Raw genomic sequence first — 26,032 nt, forward strand, 5'->3', positions numbered from 1 at the left:
TGGATATTGAGTTTGGTGCTTACGTCATTGCTCTTCGCGTGCGTCGTGTTGACAACACAAAAATGGTGGCGGAGTTTCTATTTGTGAAGGTTGCGAGAATTTCTCTAAATAACTTAGGTTTTCTCTGGAACTAAAACCCGAGCAAAGTCAAGCTGCTTATGCTTTAATTCAAAGTAGCGATGTTCTTGCAGTTTTACCTACGAGATTTGGGACAAGTTTGAGGCCAAATTTAAGCTTTTGTTTGGTGTTTGGCTCAGCCGAAAAAAATATGAACATCTTTCAGCTTTAATACGCCACAAATTAAAGCTTTCTGAATATATTGACTCAATTCTGAGTGCTTCGGTACGGCGTTAGCAGCGAACTGCCAGTTTTTTAGGGCAACGTTCTTTAGAAGCGAAATGATTTCCTTTTGATCTGGCACTCTCTCGTCTGCGGCTTTGCTATTCGTTCACAACATCACAAATTTCACACGAGTTGAGTGTTCCAGTGAAACCACATTGTCGATATTGAGAATTGCGTCCTCGTTCTCGGTAACCCGGCTGCAAAATTGAGATCCTTCCGATTTCCTTGCACTGCTTCTCTTTTCCCTGGCCGGACCGTGTCAAGTTTTCGACATTTTTTATGTCCAGTAGCTTTGTGGCGTTGATACTGCAGTCGGCAAGATTCGCTTGACCCTTGAGACGACATTTGATTTGTGTCCTCGACCTTTTGGTCAATCGGCTTTTAGTGTGCTCACAATTAAGTAAAATCCTTCACTAAATTTTCTGAGTTTTGTGGCACTCGGTAAGCATACTCGATCAGAGAAACTATAGTTTTTGTCAGCAAGGATTCCCGTCTTTCGAAGTGTATATTGTACCTTTCACATGGTTGTTTACGTTTGCTATTATTTTCGGTTTGCGCTTATTGGCCAAATTCTGACAGCTAGGACAGCAGGGAGCCGCGGGGAGTATTGGGGGCGGCATTCAAATTCCTGAGACATCGTTGCAAGCTCTCTCCTCTTTCTCCCTCCTGCCCCCCACCCCCAAGAGAGCTTGCTCGCAGGCTATGTACATGTACATTTAAAACTTAACCTCATTTTCTACATCAGCTTATAATTCTCTAGTTTTCACTAACAGTTCCTAACCACAAAAACAACACTTTGTACATGTATGGTCTTCTTTTCATTTTCTTCTTTTCTTGATGGGATCCTATTATAATCTGGTGGGACATGTATTAAACCACGTTGTGAACTAAACCATGTCAGACAAGACAGTCTTGTTACTCTTTCCACATACATTGTTTTCGGTGTTAGAGGAAACATATAGAAAGGAGGTATGCATCTGAGTTGTGGAGAGTGATCTGTAGTGAGAGACAAGCAAAACTATTAATTTTGTGTTTTGTAAAGTCTTACACATGTCTGTTGCTAATGTGTACTGTAATTAAGAGGTTTATTCTAGAAAATGATTTCTGTGGACCCACCAGGACCCATTGGAGACCTTAAGGCTTGGTGCCCCACAGGGCGTTGTCGAAAGATAACGTAGCTGGCAATGGTCGCCTGTGTGTAAGCTACGATGATGCACCCCCAAATTATGCACCCAACCCTGAATTTGGTACTTCATATAAAACAGGCCTTTTTGTCGTTTTCATATGACTTCATGTTTGACAGAATTATGTGTGTTTTCGTGAGAATTAAGGTTAGGGGACACCTTATCATACAGTTCATGAATCTCATTAGCGTGCACTTTTGGATATATCTCAGTCATTGATGCATGCGCCTTGTGTCTTGGGGATAATCTTTCAACAGACGCATTGTAAGATCTCATGATGCTTTGTTCGATCACGTTTTTGTATCAACAAACTTAATTTGCTGTGCAATTTCGCAGTGAATTTAGCCGCGATTGACATTAAATTTGACTTCTCTGCACCCTTTGGGTACCCAGGTTATTTCTGCTTCAACTGCAGAATATACTTGATTTAACACCATATGTACACAGATTGGATGTGTAAATTAAATAATTACATTTTTTTATAATTTTTTTTACCGTTTGATTAACAGTCATGTACACTTGTACATAAAAGTGGCTCTGATAGCTGTACATGTAGGTTAAATTTCCAGCATACTGTAGCATTTTCAGGTGTGTGGTGTGCAACAAATTTGAAAATTAACCATGTTTGCAGAGGGCATTAGTTTTAATAAGAATACATACTGTGCAATGCAGCTTTAGCACAGACATGCACTGCAGCAAAGTTTATGTGCTTATCGACTACTAATTGATAATTTTTTTCTAATTTCTTAGTATGTTGGGTTACATTGCCTCCATACATGAGAGTGCCATACATGTACATATTTGTAGGTTTCAGATACCTCTTGCAGAATTTAACCCAAAATGTGTAAAATAAATGACAGCTGTGATACACTTACTCTTGTAAATGGACAAAGGTGATGATATCACCAGTTTTATGAAATTAGTTATTAATTTTAATTCTACAATCTTTTAATGCAGATTGAAATGATTGTAATGGAAAATTATTTCACTTTGATGTGGAGATCGATACAGCAGGGCAGGAAGAATACAGCTCATTCCGTGATTCATCAGTAGCGACAGGTGATGCATTCTTAGTGTTGTTTGCCATCAATTCTGTATCCAGTTGGCACGAGCTCCAGGATCTCAGAAGCAAGATCATCCAAGATCATCAACTCACTTCAGCTATCCCGATGGTCATTGTTGGAAATAAGTTGGTAAGTTCTTCTATACATGTACATTGATGTGTGAGTTACATGTACATATGTAGTTTCCTAAGAAACTATAGTGTTGTACAGTGGGGATTGGAAACGAATGTTTGGTTTTATCAACAGAGTTAATCAGGTGATTCAGACACCATTCATATGTAAAGAGATTCAAGTGCTGATGTTTCCAGTGTTAGTTCTTTGTACATGCACATGTAAGAGGGAATCACAAAGCGTTTACACTCGAAACGTCAGTACTCAAATCTCTTTACAGTCACTGTGGCAAAATTACATATACCTAATATCAAGTGTGTTGGTAAATCTTACATTTGTTTCAGCTATACATGTACATGTACAATTTCAAGGGAGCAAGGATGACGCAGTGCTAAGAGCACTCGCCTCCCAGCAATCCGCGGGTCCTATTCCCAGACTCAGTGTCATACACTGTATGTGGGTTCAGTTTGTTGTTAGTTGTGATCTTTGCTCCGAGAGGTTTTCCTCTGGGTACTCCAGTTTTCCCTTCTCCTCAAAAGCCAACACTTCTAAATTCCAATTTGATCTAGAAAGTGTCCCCAATTACATGTAGTGCTCTGCGCTAAATACATTGACACTTAAATTAAGTGATTTATTTATTTATTTATTTTATTGTATTTTTATGACTGAGTTGCTGGCCTACAATAAATAAATAAATAAATGAATAAACCAGTGTAATAGATAGGATGCAATTAAATTATAAAAGGAAAAAAAAAACAGCGTAACCAGATAGGACACACGCACAAACATGTACACAAAGCAAGAAAAAAACAACAAAAAACAGTCTAGGGTGCAGTAAACATGTACATGTGCTGCGCTTTACACCTGATTAACATGCTACATGTAGACGTACATGTACTGGAAATGACACCGTGAAACTCAAGACAGATCCAACATACATGTACGTGGGAACCAAAATAAGTTCTGATTCCCCTGGTCCCTGCTTCCCTTTAACCAATTAAGGGGTCAAGATGACTGATACACACTTCCGATTTCTCATTCTAGGATTTAGAAGAGGAAAGAGAAGTTATGAAAGATGAAGTGTTAGAATACTGCAATTCATCTGATGAGAACATCCCATTAATCGAGACATCAGCCAAGGTAGGTTACACTGTTAGAAGGTGGAATGATTACCGAAGTTTGGTTCCAAGTAACTGTATAATCCTTTTCTAAAACAAATACAATACTCCAGAACAACCCCTCGGTCCGAAAGTGACCCAAAACGTATTCTCAATCCTAGTAGGTCATGTGACCCAAAACAAAACAAAAACCAACTTCATATACAGCACTCAAAGCATCCTTCACATCAGAAGTCTCAAAATATTTTGCAGCATTAGGCAACATCAACCCCTTAATAATGATATCAGGTCAATGGAGCCAGGTCCAAAAAGGTCTTGTGGAAAGTTACTGTGACCGGAAAATCATGATCTGAGCCTGATAACGTCGCTAGCTGTTGGTACATTTTAAGTCGGCTGCAGAACAAAAACTCCTCTGCACCGCACCTTGTGGGTACTTGAACTACAGAATATACTTGATTTAACACCACATACATACACAGATTGGATGTGTAAATTAAATAATTACATTTTTGATATTTTTTTACCGTTTCATTAACAGTCATGTTCACCTGTACATGAAAGGTGCTCTGATAGCTGTACATGTAGGTTACATTTCCAGCATACTGTAGCATTTTCAGGTGTGTAGTATGCAACAAATTTCAAAGTTAACCATGTTTGCAGAGGTTATTTAACATTATCAACAAATCTCTGAATTATAATAGGTATACATACTGTACAATGCAGCTTTAGCACATACATGCACTGCAGCAAAGTTTATGCGCTTATTGACTGCCAATTGATTATTTTTTTTTCCAATGGTGTTGGGTTACATTGCCTCCATACATGTACATGTAATTGAAGGTGTGCGTGGAAAAATGCCTTAAGTGACATCTGATTTAGTGCCTAATTCTCCTAGTAAATTGCCTTGTTCTTCCTTGTATGAGCAAAGGAGAATTTGACATAAGATCAGATGTCACTTAGGGCTTTTTTCCACTCACCCCTTCAATTGTAGATTTTAGACACCTCTTGCAGAATTTAACCCAAAATTTGTAAAATAAATGACAGCTGTGATGTTACCCTTGTAAATGGACAAAGGTGATGGCCTCACCAGTTTTATAAAATTAGTAATTATTTTAATTCTACAATCTTTTGATGCAGATTGAATATAATGGCAAATTATATGATGTCCACGGAGATAGATGATACAGCAGGGCAGGAAGAATACAGCTCATTCCGTGATTTATCAGTAGCGACAGGTGATGCATTCTTAGTGTTGTTTGCCATCAATTCTGTATCCGGTTGGCACGAACTCCAGGATTTCAGAAGCAAGATCATCCAAGATCATCAACTCACTTCAGCTATCCCGATGGTCATTGTTGGAAATAAGTTGGTAAGTTCTTCTATACAAGTCATGTACATTGATGGGTGATTTACCTCTAGTTTCTTAAGAAACAATGGTGCTGTACAGTAAGGATTGGAAATGAATGTTTTTTGTTTTTTTTTTTATCAATAGAGTTAATCAGGTGATTCAGACACCATACATATGTAAAGAGATTCAAGTGCTGATGTTTCCAGTGTTAGTCTTTTGTACATGCACATGTAAGAGGGAATCACAAAAGGCTCACGGTTGAAACATCAGTTACTCGAATCTCTTTACAGTGGCCAAATTGCATGTACCTAATATCAAGTGTGTTGGAAAAATGTTATATTTGTTTCTGCTACAGTACCGCCTGGAACTATTGACCCATCGGGACTAGGGCATACCTCGTCTTTACCGCGGGTAGTGGCCGCGCGTCCACCTAGGTGAAAACACGGTCGTTCCGCGGTGAAGACGAGGTACAGTGTGCCGCGGTAAATTTGCCGCGGGCGAAAAGACGAGGCGTGCCGCGGGAAAGAACAATGAGGACTGGTTGCATTTCTAAAATAAGCGTTAGCGTGAGCGTGAGTGAAGACATTTATACTGCAAGTGTTCGAGGTGCGAAGAATCGGTGCTTAATCGAAGGAGTAATTTGAAGTCAAAATGGCGTTGGGTAGTTCGCGTAATAATTCAAATATTGAAATCCTGAATCTTTGCCTCGGCAAATGTTTGTATTCCGTCTTTCCAGAGATAATAAAAGTAAGTAACAATTTAACACTTGAAAGAGGCTTGTTACATGTATCTCCGAGGGTATGTTTAGTGAAATACGTGTACGTTGATTTACCTACTTTTCAAAACACTCAGTGTAAGTTTACGAAAGAGAGTTCGCTGAATTGTCATAAAAAATCCCTTCTTTAAGATTAAGTTTTCTTAATTTGTTCATTTCGATACAAGCGACGGGGCAAACGTCTTGTAAATTAACCGTAATTTGCATAGGAGCAAGTTTGACGTTTGTTTTGCACTCGTGGGAACCATTCGTCAGCTTTTTTTGTACGTGTCCGACCAAACTGCTGCTAAAAATATCTCCTGAATTTTAGGGCAAGCTTGTGTTCTAAAAAATCGGATATTGAGAGGGAATATTATCTTGTTGCAGTGCCAAGTTCATTTTGAAAGAAAGAGGTTTTAAATAGACTGTAGACACAAGCGACAAAATTTGCGAAGTCGACACAAGGGTGTCAAGTTACAATAACACCGTCACGCGCGAACATATGTTTTATAATCCGTAAATTTCGTGGGTCAGTTTTTTTTCTTTTGCTTCTCCTAACTCAAAATTGAAATAACTTGGCAAAAAATACAAAGTAAACAGCGGACTAACATTCTGGAACACTGCCGTGTTGCATCAAACAGCTTGTCACGTCAGGAGTCCGATTGACAATGACCGACAATGTGTTGGAATTGCAATTATTATTCGGGCGCTGAGCGGCACAAAACATGCCGAAATATTATTTGTTTTCAATTTATAAATGATTTTAAAAGGTCCGGCAAACGGAACTCCACAGACTGTGTCGAAAATTCAAGTTTGCTTGTTTTCTGGAGCAAATCTGCACGCTTCGAAGCTTCGATAGTGAATATTGCGCATTGTCTACAAGAAGTCTTCAAATATTTTGGGTATACCAAGTTTTGATATATTAAATCAGAATCTTCCTCAGAGGATTTTTCAAATGTGGTCGGATACTCGAATACGGATTCTCATTTTCTTCAAATGGTTCAAGCCTTCAAGGGCCGAGAATCGTATGTGTATCGCACATGATCGTCATCCCTAGTTAATGTTCTTTCGTGCGATTTTGCCATTAGAAGCTGACGAACCAAAACACAAAGCAAAGGAGACAAAAGCGTATTCAAACTCTACCGCGTCCTTTCTTTACCGAGGTTTTACCTAGGTGAACTTTCCCGCGGCAACTTTGGAGCCATACCGCAACCAAACCGAGGAAAAAAAACGTCCTACTGCGGGAATACCGAGGGAAACCCGCGTGTAGGTCCCGCGGCAACGACGCGGCAAATGGGTCTATAGTTCTAGGCGGTACTGTATTCATGTACATAATTTATACAATTTCTGGAGAGCAGGGATGATGCAGTGCTGAGAGCACCCGCCTCCCACCAGTGTGGCCCGAGTTCAATTCCCAGGGTCGGCGTCATTTGTGGGTTGAGTTTGTTGTTGGTTCTTGTCTTTGCTCCAAGAGGTTTTTCCCTGGGTGCTCCGGTTTTCCCTTCTCCTCAAAAACCAACGCTTCTAAATTCTAATTCGATCTGGAAAGTTTCCCCAATTAGTGCTCTGCACCAAATACATTGACACTTAAATGAAGTGATTTATTTATTTATTTATTTTATTGTATTTTTATGACTGAGTTGCTGGCCTACCGTAAATTATCTGATATTACAACAAAAAAATAAATAAAAAATCAATAACCAAGTGTAAAAAGATAGAATGCAAATAAATAATATTATAAATGTGCAGCGCTGTACACCTGATTAACATGCTACATGCATGCGTGCTGGAAATGACACCATGAAACTCAAGACAGATCCAACATACATGTATGTGGGAACCCAAATGAGTTCTGTTTCCACTGGTGTCTGCTTCCCTTTAACCAATTAAGGGGTCAAGATAGTTGATACACACTTCCTAATTTCTCATTTCGCATTCTAGGATTTAGAAGAGGAAAGAGAAGTTATGAAAGATGAAGTGTTAGAATACTGCAATTCATCTGATGTGAACATCCCATTAATTGAGACATCAGCCAAGGTAGGTTACACTGTTAGAAGGTGGAATGATTACCGAAGGTTGGTTCCAAGTAACTGTATAATCCTTTTCTAAAACAAATACAATACTCCAGAACAACCCCTCGGTCCGAAAGTGACCCAAAACGTATTCTCAATCCTAGTAGGTCATGTGACCCAAAACAAAACAAAAACCAACTTCATATACAGCACTCAAAGCATCCTTCACATCAGAAGTCTCAAAATATTTTGTCACATTAGGCAACATCAACCCCTTAATAGTGATATCAGGTTGATGGAGCCAGGTCCAAAGAGGTCTTGTGGAAAGTTACTGTGACCGGAAAATCATGATCTGTGGCTGATAACGTCGCTAGCTGTTGGTACATTTTGAGTTGGCTGCAGAACAAAAACTCCTCTGCACCGCGCCTTGTGGGTACCCAGGATATTTCTACTTGAACTACAGACTATACTTGATTTAACACCACATACATACACAGATTGGATGTGTAAATTAAATAATTACATTTTTGATATTTTTTTACCGTTTCATTAACAGTCATGTTTACCTGTACATGAAAGGGGCTCTGATAGCTGTACATGTACTGTAGGTTACATTTCCAGCATACTGTAGCATTTTCAGGTGTGTAGTATGCAACAAATTTCAAAGTTAACCATGTTTGCAGCACCGCACCTTGTGGGTACCCAGGATATTTCTACTTGAACTACAGAATATACTTGATTTAACACCACATACATACACAGATTGGATGTGTAAATTAAATAATTACATTTTTGATATTTTTTTTATCGTTTCATTAACAGTCATGTTCACCTGTACATGAAAGGTGCTCTGATAGCTGTACATGTACTGTAGGTTACATTTCCAGCATACTGTAGCATTTTCAGGTGTGTAGTATGCAACAAATTTCAAAGTTAACCATGTTTGCAGAGGGTATTTAACATTATCGACAAATCTCTGAATTATAATAGGTATACATACTGTACAATGCAGCTTTAGCACATACATGCACTGCAGCAAAGTTTATGTGCTTATTGACTGCCAATTGATTATTTTGTCTTTTCCAATGGTGTTGGGTTACATTGCCTCCATACATGTACATGTAATTGAAGGTGTGCGTGGAAAAAAGCCTTAAGAGCGGCTGCCTGTAAGAATCGAGAACTGCATTTCAGCGACCACTTGGTCGAATTTCTGATATTTTGTCTGAAGATACCCTTGGATTAACTATTTTCGAAAATAATATTTTTAAGTCCCAAGGTATTTTATTTTTTGAGAAAATTGCAAGAGTTTGAAATGCGGCCTAGGTGCGGTCACGGGCCGATGAAAACCGCGAAAATTTAGGTCAAAGAACGAAGCCCCGTTCACGGTGTAAAATAACCCAATGAACTTGAAACTTTACACAAACCTAGACCAACCATCTTACAAGAGAATTAATACAATAAACATTGCAATCTAGCTGGCTGCTTTCTAAAGCATGCAGATTTGTGTACGCTACTCAAAATGGCCTTGAAACTTATGCTTATTTTCATTGAAATAAAAGTGTTTCTGGTATGTCATTTTCTCTAAATTAAATCTCATATCTCGAAAGACGAAGAAAAGAACTTTACTTGTTTCAAGTTTCAAGCTCTGATTCAAACTCTTTCCTACTCAACGAAGATCGAATATGCGTGCTATGCGTACGATACTTGCGGCTCGCAATTCACGTCACGAATTATGAGATCAGAACCGATTCACAAACACTTGACATCTGGAGCCCGTGAATGTTTCCAAACATCACATATTGGGCCCTAAAACTAATCAGACGGACTGAAGACAGCCATTCAATGTTTCTCGATCCCAGATTTCTTTCCTACTCTGCTCTAAAATAATATAGTTATTCCGGTCAATTAGCCTACGAAACATGTGCAACAAATTTGCATACCGTTTCGATGTCGCAGGAAAAAGTAGTGCAAATCATACTTTACAGCTCCTTTATCTTCTTAAATGAAGAAGTCGATCAGTAAAATGGAGAAAAGCGTGTGACTTTGTTCCTGTCGTGTTGTTTTGAGTGTTCGTGTTTAGCAGCGACGGCTCAAATCAATAAGCCAATGTGATACTTAACAACTGTAACTCGATATTCCCTTCGGTGACGTGGGTAACGCGCACAGGCAATTCTGCGCGTACAGGCTAGGGCGCTTTTAGAAACTGTAAATAGTGAAAAGTACTGCTTGTGGGCCAAGGTATGGCTACCCTGGTGATGAAAACCATGTCAAGCTAAAAGACTGTACAACAGATGCAAGAGCCCATCTTGCCAGCTTTGATTTCTTTTTTCCGCGAAAAAAATTCAAGTATAAGTGTCATTTCGATTTTTAACTTCAATTACACATACCCATACCCTGGAACGTCGATTTTTTTCGCGAAAAAAAAGAAAAATCATAACCACCATCCTCACAATTAAAAGTATGAAATCTGTATATTTGAGAGCATAGTAGTGAATTCCCCACCGATCACCAACCCGACCTTCCCCCTCCCCCCTAGCTATAAGCGTCAATAATATTGTGGTTATTGTTTACTTTCCTAGACCGTTTTCTCTCTGTTCCTGCCAGTTTCTTTCAACTATGTGAAAAAAAAAATAATAACATGAGATCTGAAATAGGAAAATGAATAGGCGAAATACGGCCCTCAGCCGCACGTGCTAGTAATAAGGTAGTTCACGACCCTCACCCGCTTGCGCTAGCAATAAGTTAGTTTTCGTGGCCATCACCAGACAGACCAAGGCTGGCAAGATTTCTATCTTCTCGAAAATTGAAAGACACCGCAGGAACAACGAGAAAACCGGTTTAGGAAAGTAAAAAATAATCCCAATTGACGCTTATCGCCAGGGAGATGGGGGTGGGAGGGGGGGGGGGGGGGTTGGATTGGTCGGTGGGGAACTCACTACTCTGATACCCTCAAAGTTACAAATTGTATATTTTTAATTGTGGGAATGGTGGTTATGGATAGATTTTTCGCAAAATATCCACGTTCCAGGATCTGCATTACTGTAAGTCAAAAAACCAAAAACTGACACTAATACTTGAACGTCGATTTTTTTCGCGGAAAAAACAAAGGCTGGAAAGGTGGGCTCTTAATTCTCTTGAACAGTCCTTAAGCTCGTCAAGGTCATCATCACCACGGTAGACAGGGTAGTCGTAGCTTGGTCCACAAGCAGTACTTTTCTGAAAGAGCCCTGAACGCGCAAGTGCCTGGCCAGGATCACGTGCGCGTTACCCACATCAGCAAAATGAATATGGAGTTACAGTTGTTAAGTGTCACATTGGCTTATTGATTTGAGCCGTCGCTGCTAAACACGAACACTCAAAACAACACGACAGGAACAAAGTCACACGCTTTTCTCCATTTTACTGATCGACTACTTCATTTAAGAAGATAAAGGAGCTGTAAAGTATGATTTGCACTACTTTTTCCTGCGACATCGAAACGGTATGCAAATTTGTTGCACATGTTTCGTAGGCTAATTGACCGGAATAACTATATTATTTTAGAGCAGAGTAGGAAAGAAATCTGGGATCGAGAAACATTGAATGGCTGTCTTCAGTCCGTCTGATTTGTTTTAGAGAAACATTCACGGGCTCCAGATGTCAAGTGTTTATGAATCGGTTCTGATCTCATAATTTGTGACGTGAATTGCGAGCCGCAAGTATCGCACGCATATTCGATCTTCGTTGAGTAGGAAAGAGTTTGAATCAGAGCTTGAAACTTGAAACAAGTAAAGTTCTTTTCTTCGTCTTTCGAGATATGAGATTTAATTTAGAGAAAATGGCATACCAGAAACACTTTTATTTCAATGAAAATAAGCATAAGTTTCAAGGCCATTTTGAGTAGCGTACACAAATCTGCATGCTTTAGAAAGCAGCCAGCGAGTTTGGAATGTTTATTGTATTTATTCTCTTGTGAGATGTTTGGTCTAGGTTTGTGTAAAGTTTCAAGTTCATTGGGTTATTTTACACCGTGAACGGGGCTTCGTTCTTTGACCTAAATTTTCGCGGTTTTCATCGGCCCGTGACCGCACCTAGGCTGCATTTCAAACTCTTGCAATTTTCTCAAAAAATAAAATACCTTGGGACTTAAAAATATGATTTTCGAAAATAGTTAATCCAAGGGTATCTTCAGACAAAATATCAGAAATTCGACCAAGTGGTCGCTGAAATGCAGTTCTCGATTCTTACAGGCAGCCGCTCTTAAGTGACATCTGATTGAGTGCCTAATTCTCCAAGTAAATTCCCTTGTTCTTCCTTGTATGAGCAAAGGAGAATTTGACATAAGATCAGATGTCACTTAGGGCTTTTTTCCACTCACCCCTTCGATTGTAGATTTCAGACACCTCTTGCAGAATTTAACCCAAAATTTGTAAAATAAATGACAGCTGTGATGTTACTCTTGTAAATGGACAAAGGTGATGGCCTCACCAGTTTTATAAAATTAGTAATTATTTTAATTCTACAATCTTTTGATGCAGATTGAATATAATGGCAAATTATATGATGTGGAGATAGTTGATACAGCAGGGCAGGAAGAATACAGCTCATTCCGTGATTCATCAGTAGCGACCGGTGATGCATTCTTAGTGTTGTTTGCCATCAATTCTGTATCCGGTTGGCACAAACTCCAGGATCTCAGAAGCAAGATCATCCAAGATCATCAACTCACTTCAGCTATCCCGATGGTCATTGTTGGAAATAAGTAGGTAAGTTCTTCTATACAAGTCATGTACATTGATGGGTGATTTACATGTACCTCTACTTTCTTAAGAAACAATGGTGCTGTACAGTAAGGATTGGAAATGAATGTTTTTTGTTTTTTTTTTATCAATAGAGTTAATCAGGTGATTCAGACACCATTCATATGTAAAGAGATTCAAGTGCTGATGTTTCCAGTGTTAGTCCTTTGTACATGTAAGAGGGAATCACAAAAGGCTCACGGTTAAAACATCAGTTACTCAAATCTCTTTACAGTGGCCAAATTGCATGTACCTAATATCAAGTGTGTTGAAAAAATCTTACATTTGTTTTTGCTATACATGTACATATACAATTTCTGGAGAGCAGGGATGACACAGTGCTGAGAGCACTCGCCTCCCACCAGTGTGGCGCGGGTTCAATTCCCAGAGTCGGCGTCATTTGTGGGTTGAGTTTGTTGTTGGTTCTTGTCTTTGCTCCAAGAGGTTTTTCCCCGGGTGCTCTGGTTTTCCCTTTTCCTCAAAAACCAACGCTTCTAAATTCTAATTTGATCTGGAAAGTGTCCCCAATTAGTGCTCTGCACCAAATACATTGACACTTAAATGAAGTGATTTATTTATTTATTTATTTTATTTTATTTTTATGACTGAGTTGCTGGCCTACCGTAAATTATCTGATATTACAAGAAAAAATAAATAAAAAAATCAATAACCAAGTGTAAAAAGATAGAATGCAAATAAATAATATGATAAATGTGCAGCGCTGTACACCTGATTAACATGCTACATGCATGCGTGCTGGAAATGACACCATGTAACTCAAGACAGATCCAACATACATGTATGTGGGAACCCAAATGAGTTCTGATTCCCCTGGTCCCTGCTTCCCTTTAACCAATTAAGGGGTCAAGATGACTGATACACACTTCCGATTTCTCATTCTAGGATTTAGAAGAGGAAAGAGAAGTAATGAAAGATGAAGTGTTAGAATACTGCAATTTATCTGATGTGAACATCCCATTAATTGAGACATCAGCCAAGGTAGGTGACACTGTTACAAGGTGGAATGATTACTAAAGCGACGTTGGTTCCAAGTAACTGTATAATCCTTTTCCAAAACAAAATACAATACTCCAGAACAACCTCGTGGTCCAAAAATGACCCAAAACGTATTCTCAATCCTACATGTGACCCAAAACAAAAAAAAAAACAACTTCATATACAGCACCTAACGCATCCTTCACATCAGAAGTCTCAGAATATCTTGTAGCATTAGGCAACAGAAACCCTTTAATAGTGATATCAGGTCGATGGAGCCAAGTCCAAAGAGGTCTTGGGGAAAGTTACTGTAAACGGAAAATCATGATCTGTGGCTGATAACGTGGTTAGCTGTTGGTACATTTTCAGTTGGCTGCAGAACAGAAACCCTTGTGAAGATGAGCCTGCTGTTAGTGTGGCTGATCGTTACAATTTTTTTGTGAGGTTGCACCGTCTGGTTCTCAAATCCTGACTCTATTTCAGACCTCAGATTATGTAATTTCCCGGTACCCAGTTATGTAAAACATGGTCTCTAAAGTTAATACATAACCTCTTTGAGACCTGTGATGTTTTTCCTAATAATTATTTCCGAAAAAGTATTATTTTAACGTGCACAGTGTCCAATTTATCACTTAAATTATATACACCGTATTCAGTATGTGGCCGGTAGCAGAATTACCACAATGGATATTTACCTTCATAATCACCGTAAAATCGTAGTATTTACTTTCAAACATCTTAAAAGTACAGATATCGTTATTCGGATATCTTCATTTTTAAAGGTAACATCAACTGCCATTAATGTGGTAAAAGAACCCAAGAATATAAACTAAAATTGATTAAAAATAGTAGCAATAGTTATTTCCTGGAAAGGATTGGTTAAAGGTCAAGTCTGGTAGAAACTCATCAAAGGAAGGTGAACAAGGTGTTATCAACACCAAATAAAATTCCTTTAACTAATTTAACCCAAAAAAATTGCGTCGTAAATATTTTTCCATTACCGACAATTTTTATCATCTAACAAACATTGAAACTCTAATCACAATGGGACAGTAAACACAAGTAGCGATCACTAGTTGGTAGAAACGGATCTGAAAAATGCTTATGAGAAACGGACGTGTTCTATGTTAAATCCATGCAAGTTTTCAGACTTTATAATAGCCTGTGTAGCAGTCGTTTCCTTTTCCTTCAAGCCAAGGGAAGCGCGCGAGGGCATTGGGCAAAAAGGAGTAAAAAAGTAGGAGCGCGGGGAGGGGGGGGGGGGGGGGGGGAAAGGAAAGGAAACGCTTCCTTTCATTCCCTGCCCCTCCCCCCTCCCCCGCTCCTACTTTTTTCCTCAATTTATCCCAATGCCCTCGCGCGCTTGCCCCGCTTGGCTTAAAGGAAAAGGAAACGACTGCTACGCAGGCTAACTTTATAACAGTATCGTTAACATCTATACCCAGTGACCAGCACATACAGTGTAACTTATAACGAATATACCCAACCCCACTTTTATAGGTTGCTTTGATGCCAGATGAAATTTGTAATGTGGCGTTTTTCAAGTGTGGTGAAAAAACGATTTCAAAATATTACCCTTGCTCCCAAAGGTATGATGCATTTAGTCTGTAAGACTCTTTTTTGCGGTAACATAGCCCGCCTTGGTGAAATTTGAGCGCCACGTTTGACACACTTCTGCAAATTGTATGTGCCTGTTTGTTTTTATTTACGGTGACCCGGCAATGCCATCCTTTAGAATAAACCCTGCTCTGGAAATACATGTACCCCTGATAGTTTCCTTATATTTGTGTTTACACTTGAAAATAGCACTGATATAGCTGTGTTCTCTTCACAACTGAAAGCAGCGTTCTTATAGTTCTGTTCACACTTGAAAACAATGAGATGTAGCTGTAACACGCTTGAAAGCAGCCTTGATATAGGTTTGTACTTGAAAAACAGGCCTTATACGATCGCGAGTATGGCAGTGTTCACGCTTAAAAGCAGCATTCATATAGGTGTTGACAATTGGAAACATGCCTGATTTAACTGTGTTATTCACTTGAAAGCAGCCTTGGTGTTGCTGTGTTCACAGCACTGCCGCTGCTCTAACATTTGTTTTGTGTTTTCTTTAGACTGGCCTGAATGTCGAGCAATCATTCCAACTGATGATGCAACAGATACAGCGAATTCAGCCATCGTTGTTAGAAAGAACAGTACCCAGAAATCCTGGGAGCAAACCGGCCAAACCAGAACAATGTCTTTTACTCTAGGATTAGCATTTAAATAGGATTTGTTTTGTAGTTTACATTTAGGAAAGGCTATTCATATTTCATTGCTGACAAGACATAGTAACCGGTTACTTGTCCTACATGGCAATTCTTCCTTAGTGGAGTTAAGTCGCCCATGCCATTGCTCCAATTTTACATACAAGTCACTTTTTACTTTTGAGAGTGTCGCATTATTGCATCTGTTTATGTAAAGACAGGTACTTCTTTTATACGGGCATATTTTGACATTTTGGGCGAGTTAACATCTCTGCGAGCAACTTTAGGAAAGGAGAGTTTGTATGTGGTCTAAGTAGCCGACATTCTACGCAGCTTGCTTTCACATTACGATATCAGAACTTGCCTTTCTTACGGATCTTTATGGGCAGTAGCTATCTTCAAATTTAGTCTTTGTTTTATAAATTATAGTGTCTCGTCTTTAGCCGGACTTTTCTTTTCTTCTTTTTTTTTTTCCTGGTCAACAAAATTAATGGTACCTGAAAATCAGTAGCAGGAGACTTATTGCTGGTTGGGTTTATTCTGAGTAAGACTCATTTACGCCGGCTCAGAAACACGGGCCAAAATTACCTACAAGTCAACATTGAACTGCAAAGTAGATTATTTCGATTTTCCTCGATATAACATGTACCGACAGAAGACTTGCGGAAATAAATAAATAATTCCCTGACAGCATTGTCGTTAGTGTGTTTGAAGCCCCAGCTAAATGTTCCAACATTACTGTATATTTTCGATGTAAGAATGTTTGGCACTCTGCTCTCCATTATGCTGGACCAGCGTATGTTGGTTGAATGCTCTGTGATCAGGCAATTTAGCTCGATGATTTAATTTGCGAGTAGACCCTTGCTTTTTCTTGGGGGTAGTCAAGCGAGCCAGCGTGAAAATTGCTTCCCACGAGGCGACGCTTTTTTTTTTTTCTTTCTCTTTTTTTTTTTTTGCGCGCGCTCCACTTAACCATCCCTGGAAAAAAAAAAAAAAAAAGAATACTCACAGTCAACAACGATTTTGTTGGAGACAACAATTTTGGCGGCGTTCACATTGAGCTTAAACACACCATGATTAATGAAAATTCCTCATAGCAAGCTTTGGAGTCACAGTAGAATCCCGATGACTTCAACTCAGGAGGGAAACAAAAATAATTCGAGTTAGCAGAATTGGCGTTGAATTTTAAGTTGTTGGAGGCTGTGCATTGTTGAGATTATATGATTAGTTTGGATGACTCACGTTTAAAATTGCGGATAAGATAAGAACAGCATTAGGAAAGACCAAACCCCATAATAGATGGTGACCTCTGCCTGCACTCCCCTTCCTCAACCTCAAAAGATGGTCTCTTTATTGCATAGCCACTCCTCTACTTAGCAGTAAAAATAACGATGAGATTAGAACCTCACTTTTCTTGTTTATCTAGCAATGCTGACTCTTGCTAGCTGAATATTTCTGTGTCAACGTAATTACTCAAATTTTAAAGCCAATAAAATTGTGTTGGTAATGTTCACAGAATAGGTGGTGTGTTCTATAACCCCTACCCCAGACAAGGTGGATCCTCGAAAAAACTTGTTATGACCAGTTCTCTTAGTTAAGTAAACGGGATTAATATAGCTTGGTATCAAAACAGCCTTTGACAAGTCAGTGTGTGAGTGACCTAGTATGTGTATGAAATCCCATGAAGCCGAGTAGAATTAAGGATTAATTTTTACGCGTATTTTCAAAGTTTTTCGCAAATTAATCTTCAATTGTACGAGGACTCATTGCGATTACGTGTTGATAATATAGAGGGCAATAATTTCTTAAAAATATTGAAAACCGCTTGGAAATCACACGATTACAGATCGATAAAAATAGCAAACCGTGGGTCCAAAGAAGGAACTTGCGGATTAATTCCTTGCACTGAATTTAACCTGCTTCTTCCTCCCATAAAAAGCACACTTTAATGCTCGGTTATCATTCGTGTTAGGAAGAAGTAGCGAGGTGAAAGCACGTGTTCGCCGTGAGTGATTTCAGTTTCTCAACCAAACAAATATCAATCCGTTCCAAGTTTTTAGCTTTTCGCACAAATAATCTCCTGTTGTTTATTGTAAGACACGAAAATTGACCCTCAGGATTTCCCTTTATAGCTGATTTTCCTCGCCATTGGTCGCTCATAATAATGGAGCTGGCCGAGATGTCGCTGTGGGGATGGGGTAAATGCTGTACATGAAACTGACTGTACCAGGTCGGGTAGAGTTAATTTGACCTCGGACCCAAGCCCCGTATCCATTTTCAAAATCACCAGCTCTCTAAAAAAGGAAGCGATCGTGCAATCGGAAACAGAAAAAGTCCATTGCCAGCCAAGCTAAGTACATGGGGATTTGTGACGACGAAGCATTCACTAAGGTTTGCAAATCATGGGGCATTAACTGTACATGAATAAACCACAAATCGCCTCTGACCGGACTACGGTAGCTTACGGTCTAAATCCAAGTCTGGTGCCTTGACTCCGTCTAACAGTGATTTCAAAGAATGTCCCAAACTGTAAAATAATCCCCAAACACAAACGAATTCACCAGAAAAGTTAAAGGAAAGTTAAATTAAAAAGTTAAATTAAATAAAGCGTTAAATGAAGTTAAATTAGGCGTTATTTAAGCTTCAGAATCAACAGTTTGAACACTCCATTCATCCAACATTTACCCAACATCCGTTCAACTTTTTTGCTAAGCAAATGTTGGGCAAATGTTGAAAACGGGCCTTAACTCGACAAATAGCCCATCCCGATATTTACTTACAGTATACAAAATATTTTGATATTTTTTCTGCCCCCCCCCCCCCCCCCCACCTCCCACCCACTCACATAATCATGCAGCTTAGAATGTCAGTTCTACTGAGATGGTTTTCCTTACTCTCCTGTATAACATGTAGTATTATTCTCACGAGGCCGAGTAGAATTATGGATTAATTTTGAAGCGCATTTTAAAAGTTTCCCAAATTGCTCGACAGGGGAAATTTGCGAAGACTTCGAAATTACAAGTAAAAATTAATCCTTAATCTACGAGGAATCATTGCAATTACGCTTGGAGGGCAAAATTTTCTTAAAACCATCAAGGAATTCGTAAAACAGTCATAAAACAGTCACCGTAAGCAAGCCGAAACAAACAAATCATTTTTTTTTTCGTAGCGTACAAAACAAACAAAACTGACGAGAAGAGTTACCATTAAACAGATGTAATTAAGAGAGAATACAAGTTTAATTCAGGAGCAAACTAACAACGATAAAAATTAAGGTTAGACATCAATTAATTGTTCACCTGCGTTGTGAAGCTTCCTGCTCCTTGAAAATCACACGAACATAGATTGACAAAAATAGCAAACGGTCTATCCAAAGAAGGGACCTGCAGAGTAATTTCTTCCACTGAATTTGACCTGCTCCTTTCTCCCATCTAAAGGACACTGTTATGCTCGGTTATCGTCCGTTGTAAGAAGAAGTAACGAGGTGAAAGCACTTGGTCGCCATGTCGACTGATTTCAGTTTCTCAGCCAAACAAATATCAATCCGATCCAAGTTTTTAGCTTTGACACAAATAATCTTTTGCTGTTTTTGTAAGAGACACGAAAACTTAACCTTTACGAATTTCTTTTCTAGCTGCAGCACTTGATTTCCATGTATTTTTGGTACGACAAATCTGGCTTAAAGAGTCGAACTCCCATGAACCTCAAAGAACTCGTTGTTTTTGGGCACAAAATGAGGAAACTAGCAAAAATATAAAACTGGTGTGCTCAGTCAATGAGGAGCGAGTATTTTCGCCGTTCGGCCAATCAGGAGAAAGTAATTTTGCCCTCGGTGAAAAGGAAAATTAAGAAAAATGCCCTCTGTTACAACAAGTCAGCATTCAGTAATATTGCCCTCTGTATTACATTCTTACTGTTGATACATATATTATCATTCATTGCATAAAATGCACTTATTTTATGCAAACATTTATACATTGGTGAGACAGGAAGAAGACTAGGCGCCTGATTTTGCGAACATCTTTGAGGCGTTGAAAGAAATGACCAGGAGACGTCTAAACCGGTCTCTGCACACAGACTTTTCATGTGAATATTGCAGCTTCAGGTTCACGGGCTTTATTTAAGGCTTCTCTTATTTTACAAGTTATCTTCTTTAAGTTCCTACAGTTATATTACCAAATGTTACCTAAAATGGAGCCTTTTGTATACGCTCCAGCAAGCATGCATATGGTAAATGGGCAAACGTTTTCTTCTTTAATTTCTACAGTTATATTACCAAACGTTACCTAAAAAGTATTAATGGAGCCTTCTGTATACGCTCCTGCAAGCATGCATGGTAACTGGACAAACGTGGTCTTCTTTAAGTTCCTTAAGTTATATTACCAAATGTTATGTAAAAAGCATTAATGGAGCCTTTTGTATACGCTCCGGCAAGCATGCTTGGTTACTGGGCAAACTTTTTCTTCTTTAAGTTCTACAGTTATATTACCAAAAGTTATCTCAAAAGCATTAAATATTAATTGAGCCTTTTGTACACGCTCCGGCAAGCATGCTTGGTAACTGGACAAACGTTATCTTTTTTAGTTTTCTACAATTATATTACCAAATGTTATCTAAAAACCCTTAATCGAGCCTTTTGTACACGCTCCAACAAACATGCTTGATAACGGAACAAACGCCAAAATAGGGTTTCTAGGAGGCATTTCAAAAGTAATCCAGCCAATAAACGGATAGATGATCAGAATGACTGAATTACAAAAACCCAATTGTTCCGCCACGTTTGCAAATGACATGTTAGTTGGAATTTTATAAGAACCTGAGCTGTTTAATGAGTAATCGAGTTATTAACACAGTCTTCACGAACTGTTAAATGCTTATTAATTCCTACATTGGAGCCTCTGCCTTGAAAACCTGACATAATACGGACACCTCTGTATGCCAGGCGGGATATTACGGACAGTTAACTTGGTCCCAGTAAGACCAAATGAACATGTAAACTCTCCCTTTATATGACCGGCAAATTCATAATACGGACAATACGTTCAGCCTCTTTTGGTGGATTGAGACAGTTTACTGCATAATTAGTATATCCAATTCCAACGACTGGACACAAAATGAGTCCATTAACACTATCAGTTCAAGATGCAATTTTGCTTATGGTAAGTTCTCCCTCCGTTTCTGCAGGAAACATACGTATTGGCGCATTTGTGCCCTTTTGTACGTTTTCTAAGAAAAACTCCTTAGCCATGATCCTCATTTAGCATCCGTTTCTGTAGGTAGTCACAGTGGCTCGCTACAAAAAAAAGCAACTTCATTGGATGTTTAACTACTAATCACTCACGGTAATATGCTTTGTACCGTCTTGTTTCAAGAAATAGGTCAAAACTTTCCTTATTTTATATTGTTGCTTTAAGGTAAACAAACACCTACAATGAGCAAATGGCCACCTAAGTTATCTATTAATGGGGAGATTAAGTAGCGACGACGACGACGTCAACGAGAACGTCAGAAAAACAATAGTCTTAATTAGAAAAAACGTTGAACGTGCTTTATACACTTTCGTACATTTCTCTGCCTTCCTCCGCAAAACAGCACCGTGAAATGACCAAATTCAAAGTTTTATGGAGAACGTGAACGCATGTCTTGATGATTAATTTTCTTTTCTCTTTCTGAACTTTTAAACCGCCTGCACGAAGTTAGCTCCTATAGTCCGGCCACATTACACAACATCACGAGTTTTTTTCAGAAAACACTAATGTAATTTTTAAGTTCCGCTTTCGTTGGTGTCGTCGTCGTCTCTGCTGAGGTCCCTATTTTCTCTTCTACACCGTATCGTTTCCCTGGCAACATTAAGCGTGCAGTCTGACCTGTGTCTAAACGAATTAATATTCACTTTAGTTGATGAACTACGTGAATCAACGAACTTAAGTGTTTTTTTTTTACTGAATTTATCCACTGAATCTTTTCCTTTTTTTTATTTTACCTACTAAAGCTTTTCTTTTCACGCTATCTACTAAATCTGATCTTGTTATGTTATCTACTAAATCTTTTCTAGCTACTAAACTTTTCTTTTTTCATCTACTAAATTATTTTCTTTTATGTTATCTGCCAAATCTTTTCTTTAAAATCTATCCACTTAATCTTTTCTTTAATGTTATCTACTAAATCGTTTCTTTTAATGTTATCTACTAAATCTTTCCTTTTTATGTTATCTACCAAATCTTTTCTTTTAATGTTTTTTCACTAATTTTTTTCTTTTAATGTTATCTTCCAAATCTTTTCTTTAAATGTTGTCTACTAAATCTTTTCTTTTCATGTTATCTACTAAATCTTTCCTAGTTACTAAATCTTTTCTTTTAATGTTATCTACCAAATCTTTTCTTTAAATGTTGTCTACTAAATTTTTCCTTTTTATGTTATCTACTAAATCTTTCCTTTTAAAGTTATCTATACCAAATCTTTTCTTTTAATGTTATCTATTAAATCTTTTCTTTTTATGTTATGTACTAAATCTTTCCTAGCTACTAAATCTTTTCTTTTAAAGTTATCTACCAAATCTTTTCTTTTAATGTTTCTACTAAATATTTTCTTTTTATGTGACCTACTTAATCTTTTCTCTTAATGTTATCTACTAAATCTTTCATTTTTATGTTATCTACCAAACCTTTTCCTGTTATGTTATCTGCCACATCTTTTCTTTTAATGTTATCTACTAAATCTTTCCTTTTTATGTTATCTACCAAATCTTTTCTTTTAATGTTATCTACTAAATCTTTTGTTTTTATGTTATCTAATAAATCCTTTCTTTTATGTAATCTACCAATTCTTTTTTATTTTATGTTATCTTTTAAATCTTTTCTTTTTATATTATCTACTATATCTCGTAGCTACTAAATCTTTTCTTTTTATGTTATCTACTAAATCGTTCTTGTTATGAGCCATTTTTCAGGCGATTTACTCTGATGGAAGGTAGCATCCCATAACTCACTTAGCGTGCCACAGAGAAGGTATATTTATTATCCCCTAATGTTTGCTTTTCCCTTTGTTATTTATTGGGATTCGCTACTATTAAAGTCATTCATCCTGTTTGATCATAGCTTAATTTTTGTCTACTCATGAACTAATGGATCAGTAATCATAACTGTACTAGTTAGGAATAATTATGATTCACTTAATTGATTATTGAAATTATTTCACTTGAACTTCACTCACTGACTCGTAATTCAGAACAGCAGCAGTTAATAAGTACCTATGTCTCTCGGATAGACTTTTTGTAACAGCGTTGGCAATGTAATCTAGACCCCGCTCTTTCTACGTACTTAAATCATACAATTATTTCAGAGTGGAGTGACGCCTGGATCACGTTTTACACTTCTACCCTATAAATTATATTTAAAAACTGAAGGCTGCGTTTCTTTTTGCGCAAGTGAATAGAAAAGAACATAAAAAAGTAAAAGAAAACAAAATAAAATTAACGAACAAACAAAAAACAAGCACAATCACCACCACAGCAAAACATTTACAACGTTGATTGCGTATCATTTGCTCAAAGTTTAGTATCGTATGATTTTGTTGGTTTGGCGGTGTGGATAGTGACGACGGTCACATCAGTGTGGGATTCGACGTTGCTGGGCCGTTCTTCGTCCTCTTTCCTTGAAGGATTCTCAGTTGATTCTTCCTCTTCTTCGAGGGTGAAGTTGACCACGCCACTGTCTTTTATGGCGGTTGTCATGGACGGCATGGCAATTCTACCTGTATGAAGTTGTTGCTTAAGAACGTTAGTCCCAGCCAATCCTCGAATTTCGCCCTGAAGTTCATTCAAAGGTAACAACAGGGCGAGGCAACAAGATAGGGACCATTTTGGATTTTTGCGCCATTCTTTGATGTAACGATAAATGTAGATAATGTACTGGACTGAAAAGACAAAATAAACTAAATGACTTAAATTGTAATACGACAGTTAAAGAATCTTTTTCTAGGATTGAGAAATTAGAAATTCGAAACCTTTGAACCTGCCTCATTGGGTATTCATTGCTTTTACCTATAGACCTTTTCCATAAATGGCAGCCGATAAATTATTAATTTATCTTCATGGAAATTAGCCTTAATAGGCTCGCTAGAATAGGCAAAATACAGTAGAATTTTTACTTTAAAACGAAGTAAGTAAGGCCTATTAACATATTTGAAAAGAATAATAAATCGGCCGCCATTAATGAAAAAGGTCTGTTCAACACTCGTTGGTCTGCTTCTCTTTTTTTCCTCGTATTCGTTATTTAGACATTAATGAAATACGGAAATTCCCCAATAGGCGTTTTGCAACAGTTGATCACGTTACCTACTTCTCTTAAACACAATGATTTACCTATTTTTAGCAAATACTTTTATCAAAACTGAAAAGAGCGTAAAAAAGAAAATAGCCTGGCATGCGAATTGTCAGACTTATATCTTTGAAAGAGAAATTTTTTATGGACGTTCAAAATTAGAAGGATTTGTGTGAGAAAAAGCCAGCTTCACATCCAGTCACGCTTCAGTGCTTTTCCATACAAATCCTTGTAAATTTTCCAATTTTTAAACTGGCACAAAATCTTTCACTTTCATTTTGTCTGAAAATGTATATTCCGGCTTAGTTTGTCACCCTCTTTCATTCTGTGCGATTAATTACGGAAAACGTGACTGGATAGTAGGCCGTTCTCGCTTCCATACAAAGCCGTACAATTTTTCCAACATTCAAATCGTCCTGAAATCTCAGCCTTAAAGGTTATTGGTCTGAAAATTGGTGGTCTAGCTAACAACAACATGTTCTTTGCATTTCTGTAATTCATATAGCTGCAGCTATTGGCAAGTTTGCTAATTTTTGGTCACGTGATCAACTGTTGCAAAAGGCCTACATTACTTGCAAAAAATTTCAGACGATTTTAATTTCGGACAGAAATAGTGTCCGAAAATAAAACCGTCCAAAATTTTTAAGCGTCCGAAATTTTTACAGTATAGTATAAAACTTTAAAAGTACTTTCTGGGCGACGGTATCACATATTCAAAGCCAATATACATGATATGGCTAGAATTCGGATTAGGCGGCTTTGCTCAGTCGTTCTTTTTATCACTGGAAAGGAAAATATTTGTTTCTTTCATGAAAGACAAAAACGTAGATAAATTCTATTTTGCAATTTATATTTTAATCTTCGACCCTAGCCCAGTTTTATGATACAGTAATTGCATTGCCAGTGCCAGTGGTGCTAACCCTCTTCATCTTCCTCATCATCAATCAACACAATTGAAAGGTCCTCTTCATTGTCACTAGCGTGTCGTTCTTCATCTGTAGCTGTCGGTGGACGATGTGATAGATCAAGAAGCTCGTAGTTGTTTTGAATAAGCTCTTTGAGACGAAGAAGAAGAAATCGCTTGCTGTCTTCAATTTTAAACGTAGCTCGGAGGACTATCTCAAGCCCTCCCTTTGCAATTGGAGAAAGCCTGTACCTCTAATTCATGTTTTTTAGTCCTAAATTTACTTTAGGCATGTTTCAGCGCAGTGTCCGAAATTTTTGTCCGAAAATTGTCCGAAATGAGGGAAAAAGTGTCCGAAAATGAAACGAAGAACGCTAGGAGGAGTTGGTTTGTAATTTTTTTTGCACAATAAATACAATTATGATACTTTTGAGTCAGAAATAAAATTTGTCATGTTCAAAAAGTGTAGAATAGTCTTAAGTGGGGGCCTGGGAACTCCACCTTTTAGACTTTTCTGGTTCTAAATCTGGCCGTACTACCCTACTTTAAAATCTCAGGATTTGGAAAGTGGGCAAAAATACGTATTTGCAGGTAAGAGCACGAACTTCTGTCAGGTAGAAATTTGGCAAATGACAAAATTTTGAAATTTTGCCTTATTTGAAACTTTCTAAAATATAGCAAATATTAGAAAGATAGTTGTACGGCTAAATTTGTAGAAATTTAGCGACAAAAATGGTTTTCGCAATCTACGGTAGGAAAGCCATTGCGCATGCTTGTTTCATGGAAAACCTGGGTTGCAGCGTGCGCGCGCGCTCCAACTGGTGAGCGCATGCTACCTTCGTGTTCACGGATTTTCC

The 26,032-nt window shown here is 38.0% G+C and overlaps 1 protein-coding gene and 1 pseudogene across 2 annotated transcripts in view; one reads left to right on the forward strand and one right to left on the reverse strand.

Moving 5' to 3' along the window:
• LOC146475601 (ras-like protein rasD) overlaps positions 1-16,640 on the forward strand; it is a 20,323-nt pseudogene extending 3,683 nt beyond the window's left edge. Inside the window, exons 2-8 of the transcript XR_014865892.1 lie at positions 2,484-2,719; positions 3,746-3,841; positions 4,957-5,188; positions 7,863-7,958; positions 12,451-12,678; positions 13,615-13,710; positions 15,819-16,640. The product of XR_014865892.1 is annotated as a ras-like protein rasD (transcript). The remainder of the gene's footprint in view (positions 1-2,483; positions 2,720-3,745; positions 3,842-4,956; positions 5,189-7,862; positions 7,959-12,450; positions 12,679-13,614; positions 13,711-15,818) is intronic.
• LOC146475584 (uncharacterized) overlaps positions 1-26,032 on the reverse strand; it is an 873,425-nt gene that overhangs the window by 610,620 nt on the left and 236,773 nt on the right. The gene's annotated exons all lie outside the window — the stretch shown is intronic.

Source organism: Pavona decussata, unplaced genomic scaffold (genome assembly GCF_977016875.1).
Source record: "Pavona decussata unplaced genomic scaffold, jaPavDecu1.1 SCAFFOLD_84, whole genome shotgun sequence".
Taxonomy (NCBI): Eukaryota; Metazoa; Cnidaria; class Anthozoa; order Scleractinia; family Agariciidae; genus Pavona; species Pavona decussata.